This window comes from Cebus imitator, unplaced genomic scaffold, assembly GCF_001604975.1.
Source record: "Cebus imitator isolate Cc_AM_T3 unplaced genomic scaffold, Cebus_imitator-1.0 Scaffold63, whole genome shotgun sequence".
Lineage (NCBI taxonomy): Eukaryota > Metazoa > Chordata > Mammalia > Primates > Cebidae > Cebus > Cebus imitator.
This window is the reverse complement of record NW_016107378.1, coordinates 1,575,262-1,588,189: the sequence shown is the minus strand read 5'-3', so window position 1 is coordinate 1,588,189 and position 12,928 is coordinate 1,575,262.

Below are 12,928 nucleotides of genomic sequence, written 5' to 3'. Positions count from 1 at the left end.
TTTTTTTTGAGACAGAGTCTTGATCTGTCACCCAGGCTGGAGTGCAATGGCACGATCTCAGCTCACTGCAATCTATGACTTCTGGGTTCAAGTGATTCTCCTGCCTCAGCCTCCTGAGCAGCTGGGATTACAAGCATTCACCACCATGCCTGGCTCATTTTTGTATTTTTAGTACAGACAGGGTTTCACCATGTTAGCCAGGCTAGTCTCAAACTCTTAACCTCATGAGCCACCCACCTCGGCCTCCCAAAGTGCTGGGATTACAGGTGTGAGCCACCATCCCTGGCCCATTCTCTCTTATTAACAAGGAGAATCACGAGTGCTCCCCAGATCCTGGCTAGAATGACCTGACTATCTAGTTTCCAGGAATCTATCAGTTGCCTCAGGTAAGCAAGAGAACCAGGTGAATGCCTTCTGACACCCCCCAAAGCCTTTCCACCCTGGTTCCCAGGCAGCCCTGCTCCCATTGATCCCATACTCCCAGGATGGTCGTAATTCCCACCTCTCAGAACCTTGTCACCCAAGTCCTTCCTGCTCTCTGACCCAAATCCTCCTCCTGCATTGGACACTGGGCCTCTCTGCACCCTCCGCCCTTTCTACCCTGCTGTCATTCATCAGATTTTCCAAATCTTTGGATTCCTGAGTGGCAGAAGAGGTTTTCTAAGTCTTGGTTCGGTGTGTGATCTGCATCCTACCACCTTTTCAAATCTTCGTTCTCTTGTCAACAAAATAGAATAGGAGTAATCCATCAACTAAGGTTGTTGTGAAGTTTCAGTAAGTTAATGTGCATTTAAAATGCCTCCCGCAGTACCCGACATATACAGGGCTTCAATGAAGAACTCGCTATTATTATTAAGCAAGTTTCCTGTGATAACAGTTGTAGCTCTGTGACTACGGCAAACCCATTACCCCCTCTGTACTCCAGTCTTTGTTTACAAAACGAGGAGGCTGATAACACCTAGCTCATTGGATAGTTCTGTCCCCTGTGATCATGTATGTTAAGGGTACTTAAAAATCGGCTGGGCACGGTGGCAAGCACCTGTAATCCCAGCACTTTGGGAGACAGAGGTGGGTGGGTCACGAGTTCAGGAGTTCGAGACCAGCCTGACCAACATGGTGAAACCTCGTCTCTACTATAAATACAAAATAAGCCAGGCATGGTGGTGGGTGCCCGTAATCCCAACTACTCAGGAGGCTGAGGCAGGAGAATGGTTTGAATCCAGGAGGTGGAGGTTGTGGTGAGCAGAGATCATGCCATTGCACTCCAGCTTGGTCAACAAGAGTGAAACTCTGTCTAAAAAAAAAAAAAAAAAATTCCTCCACGCATATACATTACGATGAAAAATATGATCAATGGTATCCTGACCAAAATATTCAAAGGGACTACAGATCGCTTTGGGTTGTTCAAGAAGAATATTGTGTCACTATCCCATATATTATCCCATTTGCTCTTCACAGCTTCCACTTTTTGCTAGACAGATAGCATGGAACTTTTTATAAATGAGATATTATGAAAAACGATGTTTTAGGACTCCAATTTCTCCAGTGGGAGTAGGTCACCCATTGCAAGTTTAGATTTGCTTAAAAAAAATTCTTGCCATCACCTTCTAATGGATGATCTGTGTACAACAATTGTTTATTGACTCTGAATGTCTAAGTAGCAGGGACAGTCTATTTCAAGGGGAGGGAAGCATTAATTAACCTCCAGCATTAGATTCAGTGATTCTTTTCCAATGATGCAGTTCATGACTTTGCTCGCATTTACTTTTCATCAATCCTGAAAGAATTGAGGTAAAATAGTTCCTCTGCACATGTGTGTCAGGCTAAATGGATAGCAGCAGATACAGATCTGTTTGCCTGTCTGCACTTGCCTTTAGACAAAATTCATCAATTTTACAAAAGCCACCGACGAAACATGGCACCAATACAAATGAAGCACTTCTAGCAGGCGGGGTTTCCCTTTGTTTCTGATCTGCTAAATGCCTTAGTTTCCTGCTGAGAGATGGGAAGTGCTGGACTAAGACAGCAAGGTGCCCTACAGGTGGGGCCGAAAAGGTCAAGACCATTCTACAGGAAGTTTAGGAGAAGGTCAATGGTTCCTGGTCCTGTGTGTCTGGGGTAATTCTGACCCTCTTCGTTAATAACAATGGCATGAAGCTCTTTCACGCCGTCTTTTATTTTTTTTTCAGATAGGGTCTCATTCTGTTGTCCAGGCTGGAATGCAGTGGCAAGATCCCGGCTCACTGCAGCCTCAACTTCATGGGCTCAGGTGATCCTCCTGCCTCAGCCTCCCACAGCACTTGCCACTACAATCCAGCTAATTTTGTAGAGACTGGGTTTCACCGCATTGCCCATGCTGGTCTCAAATGCCTAGGCTCAAGTGATCTGCCTGCATCAGCCTCCCAAAGTGCTAAGGTGACAAGCGTGAGCCACTAAGCCTGGCCCTCTACACAGCCTTGCTTTGTGTTAAAGAAGAAACGAAGACCACAGGTGATCACTCTCTTCGTGCTGCCAGTTTCAAGAGCACTCTTCTTCCCGTCCCAGTCTCCGCGAGAAGGAGAGAGGGTCCACAAGCCGGATCCATCCCCACAGGTAAAACCACGGCTGTGCAGCCAGCAGGTGGAGACATTTGGAGGGGGGCCTTGTAAATGCTGAAGTCCTTCTGAGTAGGACTTGATTACCCACCCAAACTAAATCAGATCATTCATTCTGTGAAACTGATTTAGTTTGGGTGGGTAATGGAAGAATTTCTGCATACGCTCGTTACTTCTGATCAGGCAAGACCAGTCTGACACAGGAACAGTATATGGCTCACTCTTAAAGCTCACTCTTAAAGCCACAGCAAGCAGTGAGGGCTTGGAGAAATAAAAACCCCTCTTGCACAAGAATAGTCTCAATGAATCACGTTAAGGCTTCTTTAAGTTTTTCAGACTCCACGCACCCTACGAAAACTGCCATTCCTGAGTAGAGGTACGCTCAGCATTTCATAAAATAACCTTGGCGCCTCCAGACACACGGATAGAGGAGCACGATTTTATTTGTTTCTTTGCAAAACTGCTGTCCCTAACTGAAAAACTTGATTATTCTTTCAAATAGGGAATTCAGCTTTCCCTATTTGAAACACTGGGACCAGCGCAGTTAACCTTCAAACCCCCATGGCCTGCAAGAGATGAATCAATTTCTCAGAGCAGCCAAAGCTGTGGCATATAACTCATCCAACCCAGAACACTGGCCGGCTGGCCACCTTCCTCCCCCTGCCCCCAACTCTGCAGACAGAGGTTTCCAGTTGATTATGCCTTGATTAGAGTCAGGAGAGAAGCAAGCCAGGTATATAGGATTCCCATTATCCTTCCCTCCTCTGCTCCCAACCAGGGTCACGCTGAGAGGGATCTCGGTGAGCATGTGAACAATCAAGCCATGTTTACCATGGACGTTTAGTTTTCTTTTCTCAAAATCAAAACAGAGTTTAGTAGGCAGCGTATTTCATACATGCCCCTTGATCAATGGAATGATCTGTCAGAAGCCATTAAAGCCCCCATTAGCTTGAATGCATTCAAAGCTAAACTATTGGATCATTTAAGGGCTGCAGTGATTGTTTTTAATATACCATACATTGATTTCTCCCTGTGAGCAGCAACATAAGTTTGAAACTAACTGTGTATGACTAAGGCTCCATTTGCTGTCTCCAGCCCTCTGTGAGAAGCATGGTTTCACTTCGACCAGAAATGTCTGTGTATAGTTTTCAAAGAGATGCAGACCCTGTTAGATTTCCCAAGGTTTAGACTGGGTTGGGTTGTGATTTCTTTTCTCCCTGAGCTTTCTCCCATTTCTTTGTGCCCATTAAGTGAGCCGTGCGTGCAGAATGGGAGAGGCATCACTGCCAAGGACCTCAAGTGAAAGGCAGTGGGGGAAATTGTTCTGAAAGCATGAAGCCCAGCTGAGGCCAAAATCAAAGTGAATTTGACAGCCTTGGGCCGGCAAAACTCTGTACCCAGCACAAAGCAATAGACATGTGGCTGCATCAGGGGCATCCTCACTGGGACATAGCTTGGTGAGCTGAAGGTGCCTCGGAAGGCCCAGGTGAAGAAGCTAGCCAAGGCCACAAGCCCTCCTTGGACTGCCTTATTTTGCCAGCTCTTCATAATATTGACTCCTCAGTCTTAGCCAACACACACTTGTTGATTTCTTCCTAAATATCAGACTCTGCTAGCAACACAAGGTCCCTATCCTCAAAATCCTATTCTTTTTGTTGTTGTTGTTGTTGAGACAGAGTTTCTCTCTGTTGCCCAGTCTGTAGGGCAATGGCGCGATCTCGGGTCACTGCGACCTCCGCTTCCTGTGTTCAAGCGATTCTCCTTCCTCAGCGACCAGAGCAGCTGGGATTACAGGCGCAAGCCACCACGCCTGGCTAATTTTTGTATTTTTAGTAGAGGTGGGGTTTCACCATGTTGGCCAGGCTGGTCTTGAACTCCTGACCTTGTGATCTGCCCGCCTTGGCCTCCCAAAGTGCTGGGATTACAGGTGTGAGCCACCATTCCAGTCCAAAATCTTATTCTATCAGCATTTCTGGTTTCTATCCTTTACTCATTTTAATACAGAGCCTGAGGATAGGAATGCAGCATGGTGAAAGAAGCAACAGTTACCACATTTGCAAAGGCACATACTCCAAAGAGAAGTTTTTAAGATGTCACACCCATTTTATAGCTGTGGCAATGGAAGAAGTTATTTCAGGTGAATTACAGAAACTGGATTTCAAGTTTCTGGTATGTATTGAGATTTGGGAAGACTGAGAACATTCTTAAACCCTCCTCCCAAGTTCACCTTCAACCTCCTAAGGAAGAGGAAGGTGGTTCAAGACAGGAACAGCCTCTCCCTCCAAACTTGAGCCCAGACAGGAGAACCTTTGTTAGTCTAGAAAACAGTGTGTGTGCTATTGTTTCTCTCCATGAGTCACAAAGATCCACAGGATAATGGTGAGTCTACATAGTATTGGAGCCACTGAAATTTATGATCTGGGATAGCAACATTAAAGAGGCTAAGATGCATCATTCAGAACACTGGTAGGTTAAGCAGAAACCTCCGTAGTAAAATCGAAAGCTACAGTCAGCAATGTATAGCCCACAGCCAAGTCTGGCCCACCCCCTGATGTTATAAAATAAAGTTTTATTAGAACGCAGCTATGCTCATCAGTTTTTGTATCATCTATGGCTGTTTCCAAGTACAGCAGCAGAGTTGAGTGGTTGCAAAGGATGGTGGGGCTCTCAAAGCCCCAAATAGTCATTGTCTGACCCTTCACAGAAAATCGTTGCTGACAGTAGCCTAGCTCCAAAGATTGTTGTATCACCTGTGATCTTGCCTATTAAGTGATTTAACATCACGTCTAGTATTTAGTAATGACTCAGTATGCATCAACTCAGTATTATCATTTGGATGCCATGATAAATATTATCGTGGCATCCAAACCAAAAATATGCATGCCAACATCTCTCTGTACAGAAACATGGAAAAAAGAGCAATGCTATTAAGGAGCAAAATCGACCGAGGAGCAAAACCTAAGGCCATTTCTGAATTAAAGAGGCCTGAGTATGCAGTGAGAGGACCAGGGAAAGCCTTCCCAGGAGGTTGGAGAGCCAACCTTCTGGCTCTCAGGTTCAGACATCTTGTCTCAATGGAGGGCAGATCTGCAGGGGAGCAGGCTAACCTGATCGTCCCTCTGCTAGAACTGCTCAACAGGCGAAGGATCTGTTCCCAGCACTCCTGAGCCCTTCGGGTCCCGGGACAGTACAAAGACTATTCCAACGCCACATTAGGAGAGGTGATAACCTGGTCTGTGGTTTCTGTTTCAGTGGAGCGTGCAGTGTGGATGAGTGTCACACTTTCTAAGGCATAGGGCTGGATGGGTCACAAGTGGCTCACGGTGGCTTCCTACTCTGTGGTTATTACCCAGAAGCCCCTGGCTCTTAGAGTCTCTATTAAGATGTACCCCATAAATATATATACTTCCTAAATACCCACAAAATTAAAATTAAAAATTAAAAAATTTGAAATCACTCATTTATGCTGGGTGTTATGATTAAAACTAAGAATCCCAATGAGCTGGTTACGAAGTGAGCCTGGCTCTCCATGGAGGCACATCTCGGGTGCGGTCAGCCCCGCTGTCCATGGAGGCACGTCCCTTTGTGCCGTGAGCCCCACTGTCCATGGAGTCACCGTGCCATGGTGCGCTGCCCCTCAAAGCCTCCCTGCACTCTGCCTTTCCTGCTCGCACTCCCCAGGAGCACCTTGGTTGGATCTTTACTTCCTTCCTGCCTCTCTTGCCGCTCGAATCCTTCAGTCACTTATAAGACACTCCACGTTGATCATTTTCATTTGTTCTGTTACCAGAGTATTTATGAACACAACTTTACTTGCCAAATTTGGTTTTCATGTTGAACTAGAGGAACTAGAGGGCAGGACTTATGGGATCAAATTTTTACTTCCATTTTATGACATTCCACAGGACTCATAAGATTTCATGTCCCTCAGATTATTTGATCTTCAACAGCTATCAATCCAGCTTTTATCTGACAAATAATAGGTGCTCAATAAACATTTGTTAGCTGACTATTTGCTAAAGCAAAATTAATCTGATCTCAGCATCCCCTGCTTTAAAATCTCCTCTAGTTCCCCCTTCCCTTTGGGTTTTCTGACCACAGCTTGCAAGGCTGTTTGAAATCCACCCCCACCTCTTACAACTTCACCTCCCAAAACTTGCTTCTAACTTCTGTTCCAGCCACACCCAATTTTGTAGAACATCCTGAATTGTTTCATGCTTCTGGTGCTGTGTGTGGTGAGTTGACCATGATCCTGGTGGAACATTAGCAGCAGGTAAGGGAGGAAAGCTGAGAATGGGCGAAGCTGGTGGGAATTTGGTGAGTGAAGTTAGTATCTCAAAGCAGCACTTAAATGAGGAGGTACTGGTATGATCGACAGGTGTCTGAGCTGGTGCTTGGGGCATGGCAGCCAGTGGGGTCTGCAGAAGGTCTTAGTTCTGTCTTGATTAAAGGGGTATGAGGAAGCCCTCCAAGCAAGGCACTGCAAGGCCACAGTATGGGGTCAGAACCCAGGCCAGCTCCAGAGAGCGAAAATCACAAAAGACAACATGCTTTGCCCAATGGAGGTTGAGGGAACCCTGGAAGAGTTTGGTGAACGTGGTCTTGAGGCCCTGGACTGACATCAGATCCTACTGTGCTGCTAAGATGGCGGTGTCACATCATAAACTTTTTTTTTTTTTCAGGTAGAGTCTCACCCTGTCACCCGGGCTGGACCGCAGTGGTACAATCTTGGCTCCCTGCAACCTTTGCCTCAGCCTCCTGAGTAGCTGGGATTAAAGGCACCCACCGTGCCCAGCGAATTTTTTTTTCATATTTTTAGTTGGCCAGGCTGGCCAACTAAAGAGGCTGGTCTTGAACTCCCAGCCTCAAGTGATCCACCTGCCTCGGCCTCCCAAAATGCTGGGATTACAGACATGAGCCACCGTGCCTGGCCCCATCATAAACACTTAACAATTCAATTACCTGTGCTCAGCAAGCACACACAAAAAGACAAAAGAGCATAAGGATTTCATCCCCAAACTGCACTCAGGGATTGCACAGCCTGAAGTGTGGGAAGATGTGGGAACAGAGCATCTTTGTTTTCTCATTTGGGAAGCTACTACGTGGATTCTAACACAAGCCAGAGACATGGTGCTCAACTGAAGAACAACAATCTGTTCCTGCACCTGACGAAGAACTGTCCAGACAGTTCACTGAAGAGGACACACAGGTGGCAAAGAAGCACATGAAAAGACTATCAACACCCTTAGCCATTAGGAGAATGAAAATTAAAACCACAGCGAGAAATCACACACGCTTCTGAGAATGGCTACAATTTTTCTCTGTTGAGAATGAATAGATGCTGGACACACACATTGCAGGGGGATAATGTCAAATGGTATCGCCACTGGAAAAATCATTTGACAATTTCTTCTAAAACTAAACGTGCGCTTACCATCTGATCCATCTGTACTCTTAGGCAGTTGACCCAGAGAAATGAAACCTACATCCTCACAAGACCTGTACATGAATGTTTATAGTTGCTTTTATAAAAGACCCAAACTGCAAACAACACCAGCGTCCTTCAGTGGGTCATTAGTCACATTTTGGTACATCCATACCCTGAAATACTACTCAGCAATAAAGAAGTATAAACTAAGAGATGGATGTTGAGGGAATTACACTGAGAAAAATACCCCATCTCAAGCAGGTATGTGCTGTCTAATTCCATTTATATAACCTTCTTGAAATAACAAAAATATGGAACTGGAGAATAGAATCCTGGGTGCCAGGGCTTAGGGAAAAAACAGAGGGGGTAGGTGTGGCCATCAAGAGGAAGCAGCACAGGGCCCTTGTGAGGATGAAACAGTTTTGTATCTTGATTGCAGCAGTGGTTGCATAAATCTACAGGTAGAATAAAGTCAGGTAGAATTGTGCATGTGTGAGTTAAATGTTTACGATGGGGCCAGGCGCGGTGGCTCATGTCTGTAATCCCAGCACTTTGGAAGGCCAAGGCAGCTGGATCACTTGAGACTGGGAGTTCAAGACCAGCCCACGTGATGAAACCCCATCTCTACTAAAAATACAAAAAATTAGCTGGGCGTGGTGGGCGCCTGCAATCTCAGCCACTCTGGAGGCTGAGGCAGGAGAATTGCTTGAGCCCAGGAGGCGGAGGTTGCAGTAAGCTGAGATCGTGCCACTGCAGTCCTGCCTGGGTGACAGAATGAGACTCTGTTTCAGAAAAAAAAAAAAGTTTATGATGTGACAATGCCATCTTAGTAGCGCAGTGGGAACTGACCTCCGTCCAGTGCCCCATAGAATAAAGACATGTAGAATTGCGCATGTGTGCACCATGTGTGTAAAACAAGTGAAATCTGAATCTGTTCTATGGATGATCTCAATGTCAGTTTTCTGGTCTGGATATTGCATTATAGTTAGATAAGATGTTTCTGTCTGGGGAAACTGGGTGAAGGATACACAGGATCTCCCTATATGTATATTTTTTGCAATTTCCTGTGAATCTATAATTATTCCAGAATAAGAAGCCAAACAATGAAACTGGCCAGGAGACAGCCTACTGGCTTCCAACATGGCCGCTCCCCAGGGGATTCTCATAAGTAGTTTCCACTGTGCATACTTCATGTATGGACCCCTCGTAAGATGGGTTCCCTTTTTGAAGCATAAGTGCATATCCGCGCTTTGTTCGAGTGGACTGACTTCTGTGGGATGCTGCTGTGTCCTCATCAATCCTGCTGGGAGAAGACTCATCTCCCCATTCTTTGGGAAGAGACTTTTGGGTGAGGTAGGATGTTTAAATGATCACAGGAATCTTCGGTCATCTGAACTGTCCTTATAGTTTATTTTAAAAGATTTTTGTACAAACATGTAATGTTTATTTTTTTATTGATATGCTACATGCATGCAGAAATGAACACAGAAATAGTCATGTAAGGCTTGATGAGATTTATTCATGTAACTGAGCAATAGAACTAGCTTCACTCATGCCCAGATGGTAACTTTCTTCCTTCCTCCCTTTCCAAAGGTAACCAAGTTAACATTGTAGGCGAATTGTGTCTATTTATACAAGTGTTTTACTGCACAATTTTTAAATATATAAAAATAAAATCATAGAGATGGGATCTCACTATTTTTTTGTCCAGGCAGGTCTCAAACTCCTGGGTTCAAGTGATTCTCCCACCTTGGTCTCCCAAAGTGTTATAGGTGTGAGCCACCATGCCCAGCTTTTTTTTTTTTTTTTTTTTTTTACAGTTTTAACATCTCTGACATCAGGATGCAGCTTACAGTGATAGCATGTCACAGTCTAACTGGCAGTGTTTTATGTTTTCTTTCTTAATGATACATAAAATGATGGTGTACCTTAAAATGGAAGGACTCTCGGAATCAATGAAATATGGTATCTAAAGTCTTCATAATCATTTATTCTAAAGAACTCCAAGTACAGATTTCAGCTGGACAGTTAATAAAGATGTAATGTACATTCTTGAACCTCCATTTGGGGGTTAGATAACATCGGGGTGGGGTGTAAGGTATTGAATCGGCAGTTGCTTCTAAGTTCAAGTGTATTGGACGGTGGGAACTTTTTCGTTAATGTTTAAGTCTTACAATTCTTTTTAGAATTACCTTTCTTCTTTTCTGTTTCTGCTTCTCTGATGCTTGCTGGGGGAGTTCTTTTCTTCTGAGAATGTTAAAAATGATGATAAGGAAAAAACTTCAGTGACTCCGTCTTTGAAAACTGATATCAAGGTGAATGTCTTGTGGAAATTTGGGGCTTGCTGAGCTGCCACAGGCAGTTTGCATTTAAACAAGCTGTGGCTTTGATTTAAGAATTGGACTTGATGGGTAATATATCTAAAGCAGAAGATAATATATATACCGTTTCCATCAGAAATATCAAGTTCTTTGTGCGATGTGTTTATTTCTCTGAGTGATTATGTATTTAATAAATAATGTGTTTCAATGGGTATTATTTTCATTTCAGCATTTAATACGCATTCAATATGTCTCAGATTTGGGGTTGAATGGCACCTGATAAATTACGACCTGTTATTAGCTGCTTTCTTGTTGCATCTTAATTATTAGGTTGAAAAGAAAGGGCAGACTTTTATAAGCATTCATATTTTCTGTTTACAAGGCTTTTACTGACGTCTAATAAATTTAATTACCTCTAATAAGAAGAGGAAATGAAGTTCTATTTAGCAAATTCATAGCTTTGAAATGCATCTTGTAGCTTTATGAGCATGGCAAGCTCCAGGAAGGTGAAAGCTATTTAAGGAGCTGTTGCTGGGTTAAACTAACTGCAAAACTGTTAAATTATTTTTGTTTCCATTTTATTGCTTAACCTCCAGGGTAAACTTCGGGCTACCTGATAAAGCAGCCACTCTGGAACTTTAAACTTTACATGCTTTACCCCACAGGGCCGAAGCGGGCTCCTGTATTAAAGGTACATTTTTCAAACATAATTTTAAATTTGGAAATTGATTGTGTCTTGACCTACTTATTTCCAAGAGCTGTTCATTCCCGACTCCTTTGTTTTGCTCATATTATAAATCTATTGTTCTTTCAGGAGGGCTCCCAGCTGGCAAGGGGGTGGAGAGAGGAATCAATGCAGCGAAGATGAGCTCATTCTGCCAGCAACGCCATCATTTGAATCAGACCCACAATTAACTAGGACTCCGGCTGCAGAAAAGACACCTCAAGTCCGTGAGCATCCACTTCCGACAGCGGGACTAGAACAGAAAGAAGACTGCTGGCTTAGAAGGGTTGTGTTTAGGGAAAGAGGGATCCTATAAAATATTGAAAGGCTTATTTTATAGGGCATCGGACAGTTAATTTGGATTTATTTTTTGGTCCAATATCTTCCCAGATAATACTTTATAAGAGTCTACGTTTCCATTTATTGTAGTGTATTGGCAGACAGACCCTTGGCAGAAAAACCATGCTACTTAGTGATAACTCTTTCTTTTCTTGGTCTTTCTTGAAAACCTAGAAACAAGCTAAGTATTAACAGGAAGGTCTTGTGAATGAATGATCATCTCTGAAAGGTGTCCCCAGACCTGAGCCTGCTCTCACTGGGACAGCTGCTCTGCTCTGAGGAGCTGTCTGGGGGCTGTCCTTAGCTCCCTCTTGGTCCTTGCCACATGCTCCCCATCTCTCCAGCTGAGGAGTAGCATCCTCCAGAAGCTTAAGACAAGCCTGGGCAACACAGCAAGACCCCATCTCTAAAGAAAAGAAAATAAAAATTAGCCCAGTGTGGTGAGCCCTGCCTGGAGTCCTAGCTACCTGGGAGGCTGAGATGGGAGGATCACTGGAGCCTAGAAAATTGAGGCTGCAGTGAGCAACAGTCACACCACTGCACTCCGGCCTAGGCAACACGGTGAGATCTTGTCTCAAAAAAAAATATAGATATATAAAATAAGAAAGAAAAAATATATAGAAAAAATTAATTTTCTGTAGAGATGGGGTATTGCTATGTTGCCCAGGCTGGTCTTAAACTCCTGGCCTTAAGTAATCCTCCTGCCTTGGCCTCCCAAAGTGCTGAGAGTACAGGCATGAGCCACTGCACCTGGCCTTTGAGTATATTTTATATGCATATTTGCCATTTCAATTTCTTTTGTTGAGAATTGCCTGTTCAGATCTTTCAACATTTGCAAAACCTTATTCCTTTTTTATTGATTTGTGGGAGCTCTTTGTATATTGTGGATATTATCCCTCTCTCTGTTGTATGTGTTTCAAATATTGTTTTCCAGTCTATTACTTGTCTTTGAATGCAGTTTATGGTATCTTTTCATATTTATAGTATCTTATATAAGCATTTTTTATAGAGTCAAATCTGTTAATGTTTTCTATTATTGCTTCTTTTTTTTCTCTTATAAGATCTCTCCATCACAAATAACTCTTTGTTTCTTCTGGCATATTTTGTTTGTCTTACGCCTTTATCTTCAATTTTTTAATTCATCTCACATTGGTTTTGGTGAATAATGTGAGAGAAGATTCTGGTTCTTTCTCCCCATCACATCACCCACAGATGTATTTAGTTGCCTCAACAGCAGTCAATGGACAATCAATACTTCCTTTTTTATATATATATACTTTCAGTTCTGGGGTACATTTACAGACCATGCAAGTTTGTTACATATTATACACATGCCATAGTGGTTTGCTGCATCCATCACCCATCATCTACATTAGGTATTTCTCTTAATGCTATCCCACTTCTAACCCCCCACCTCCCAACAGGCCCCAGCGTGTGATGTTCCCCTCCCTGTGTCCATGTGTTCTAATTGTTCACCTCCCACTTATGAGTGAGAACATGTGGTGTTTGGTTTTCTGTTCCT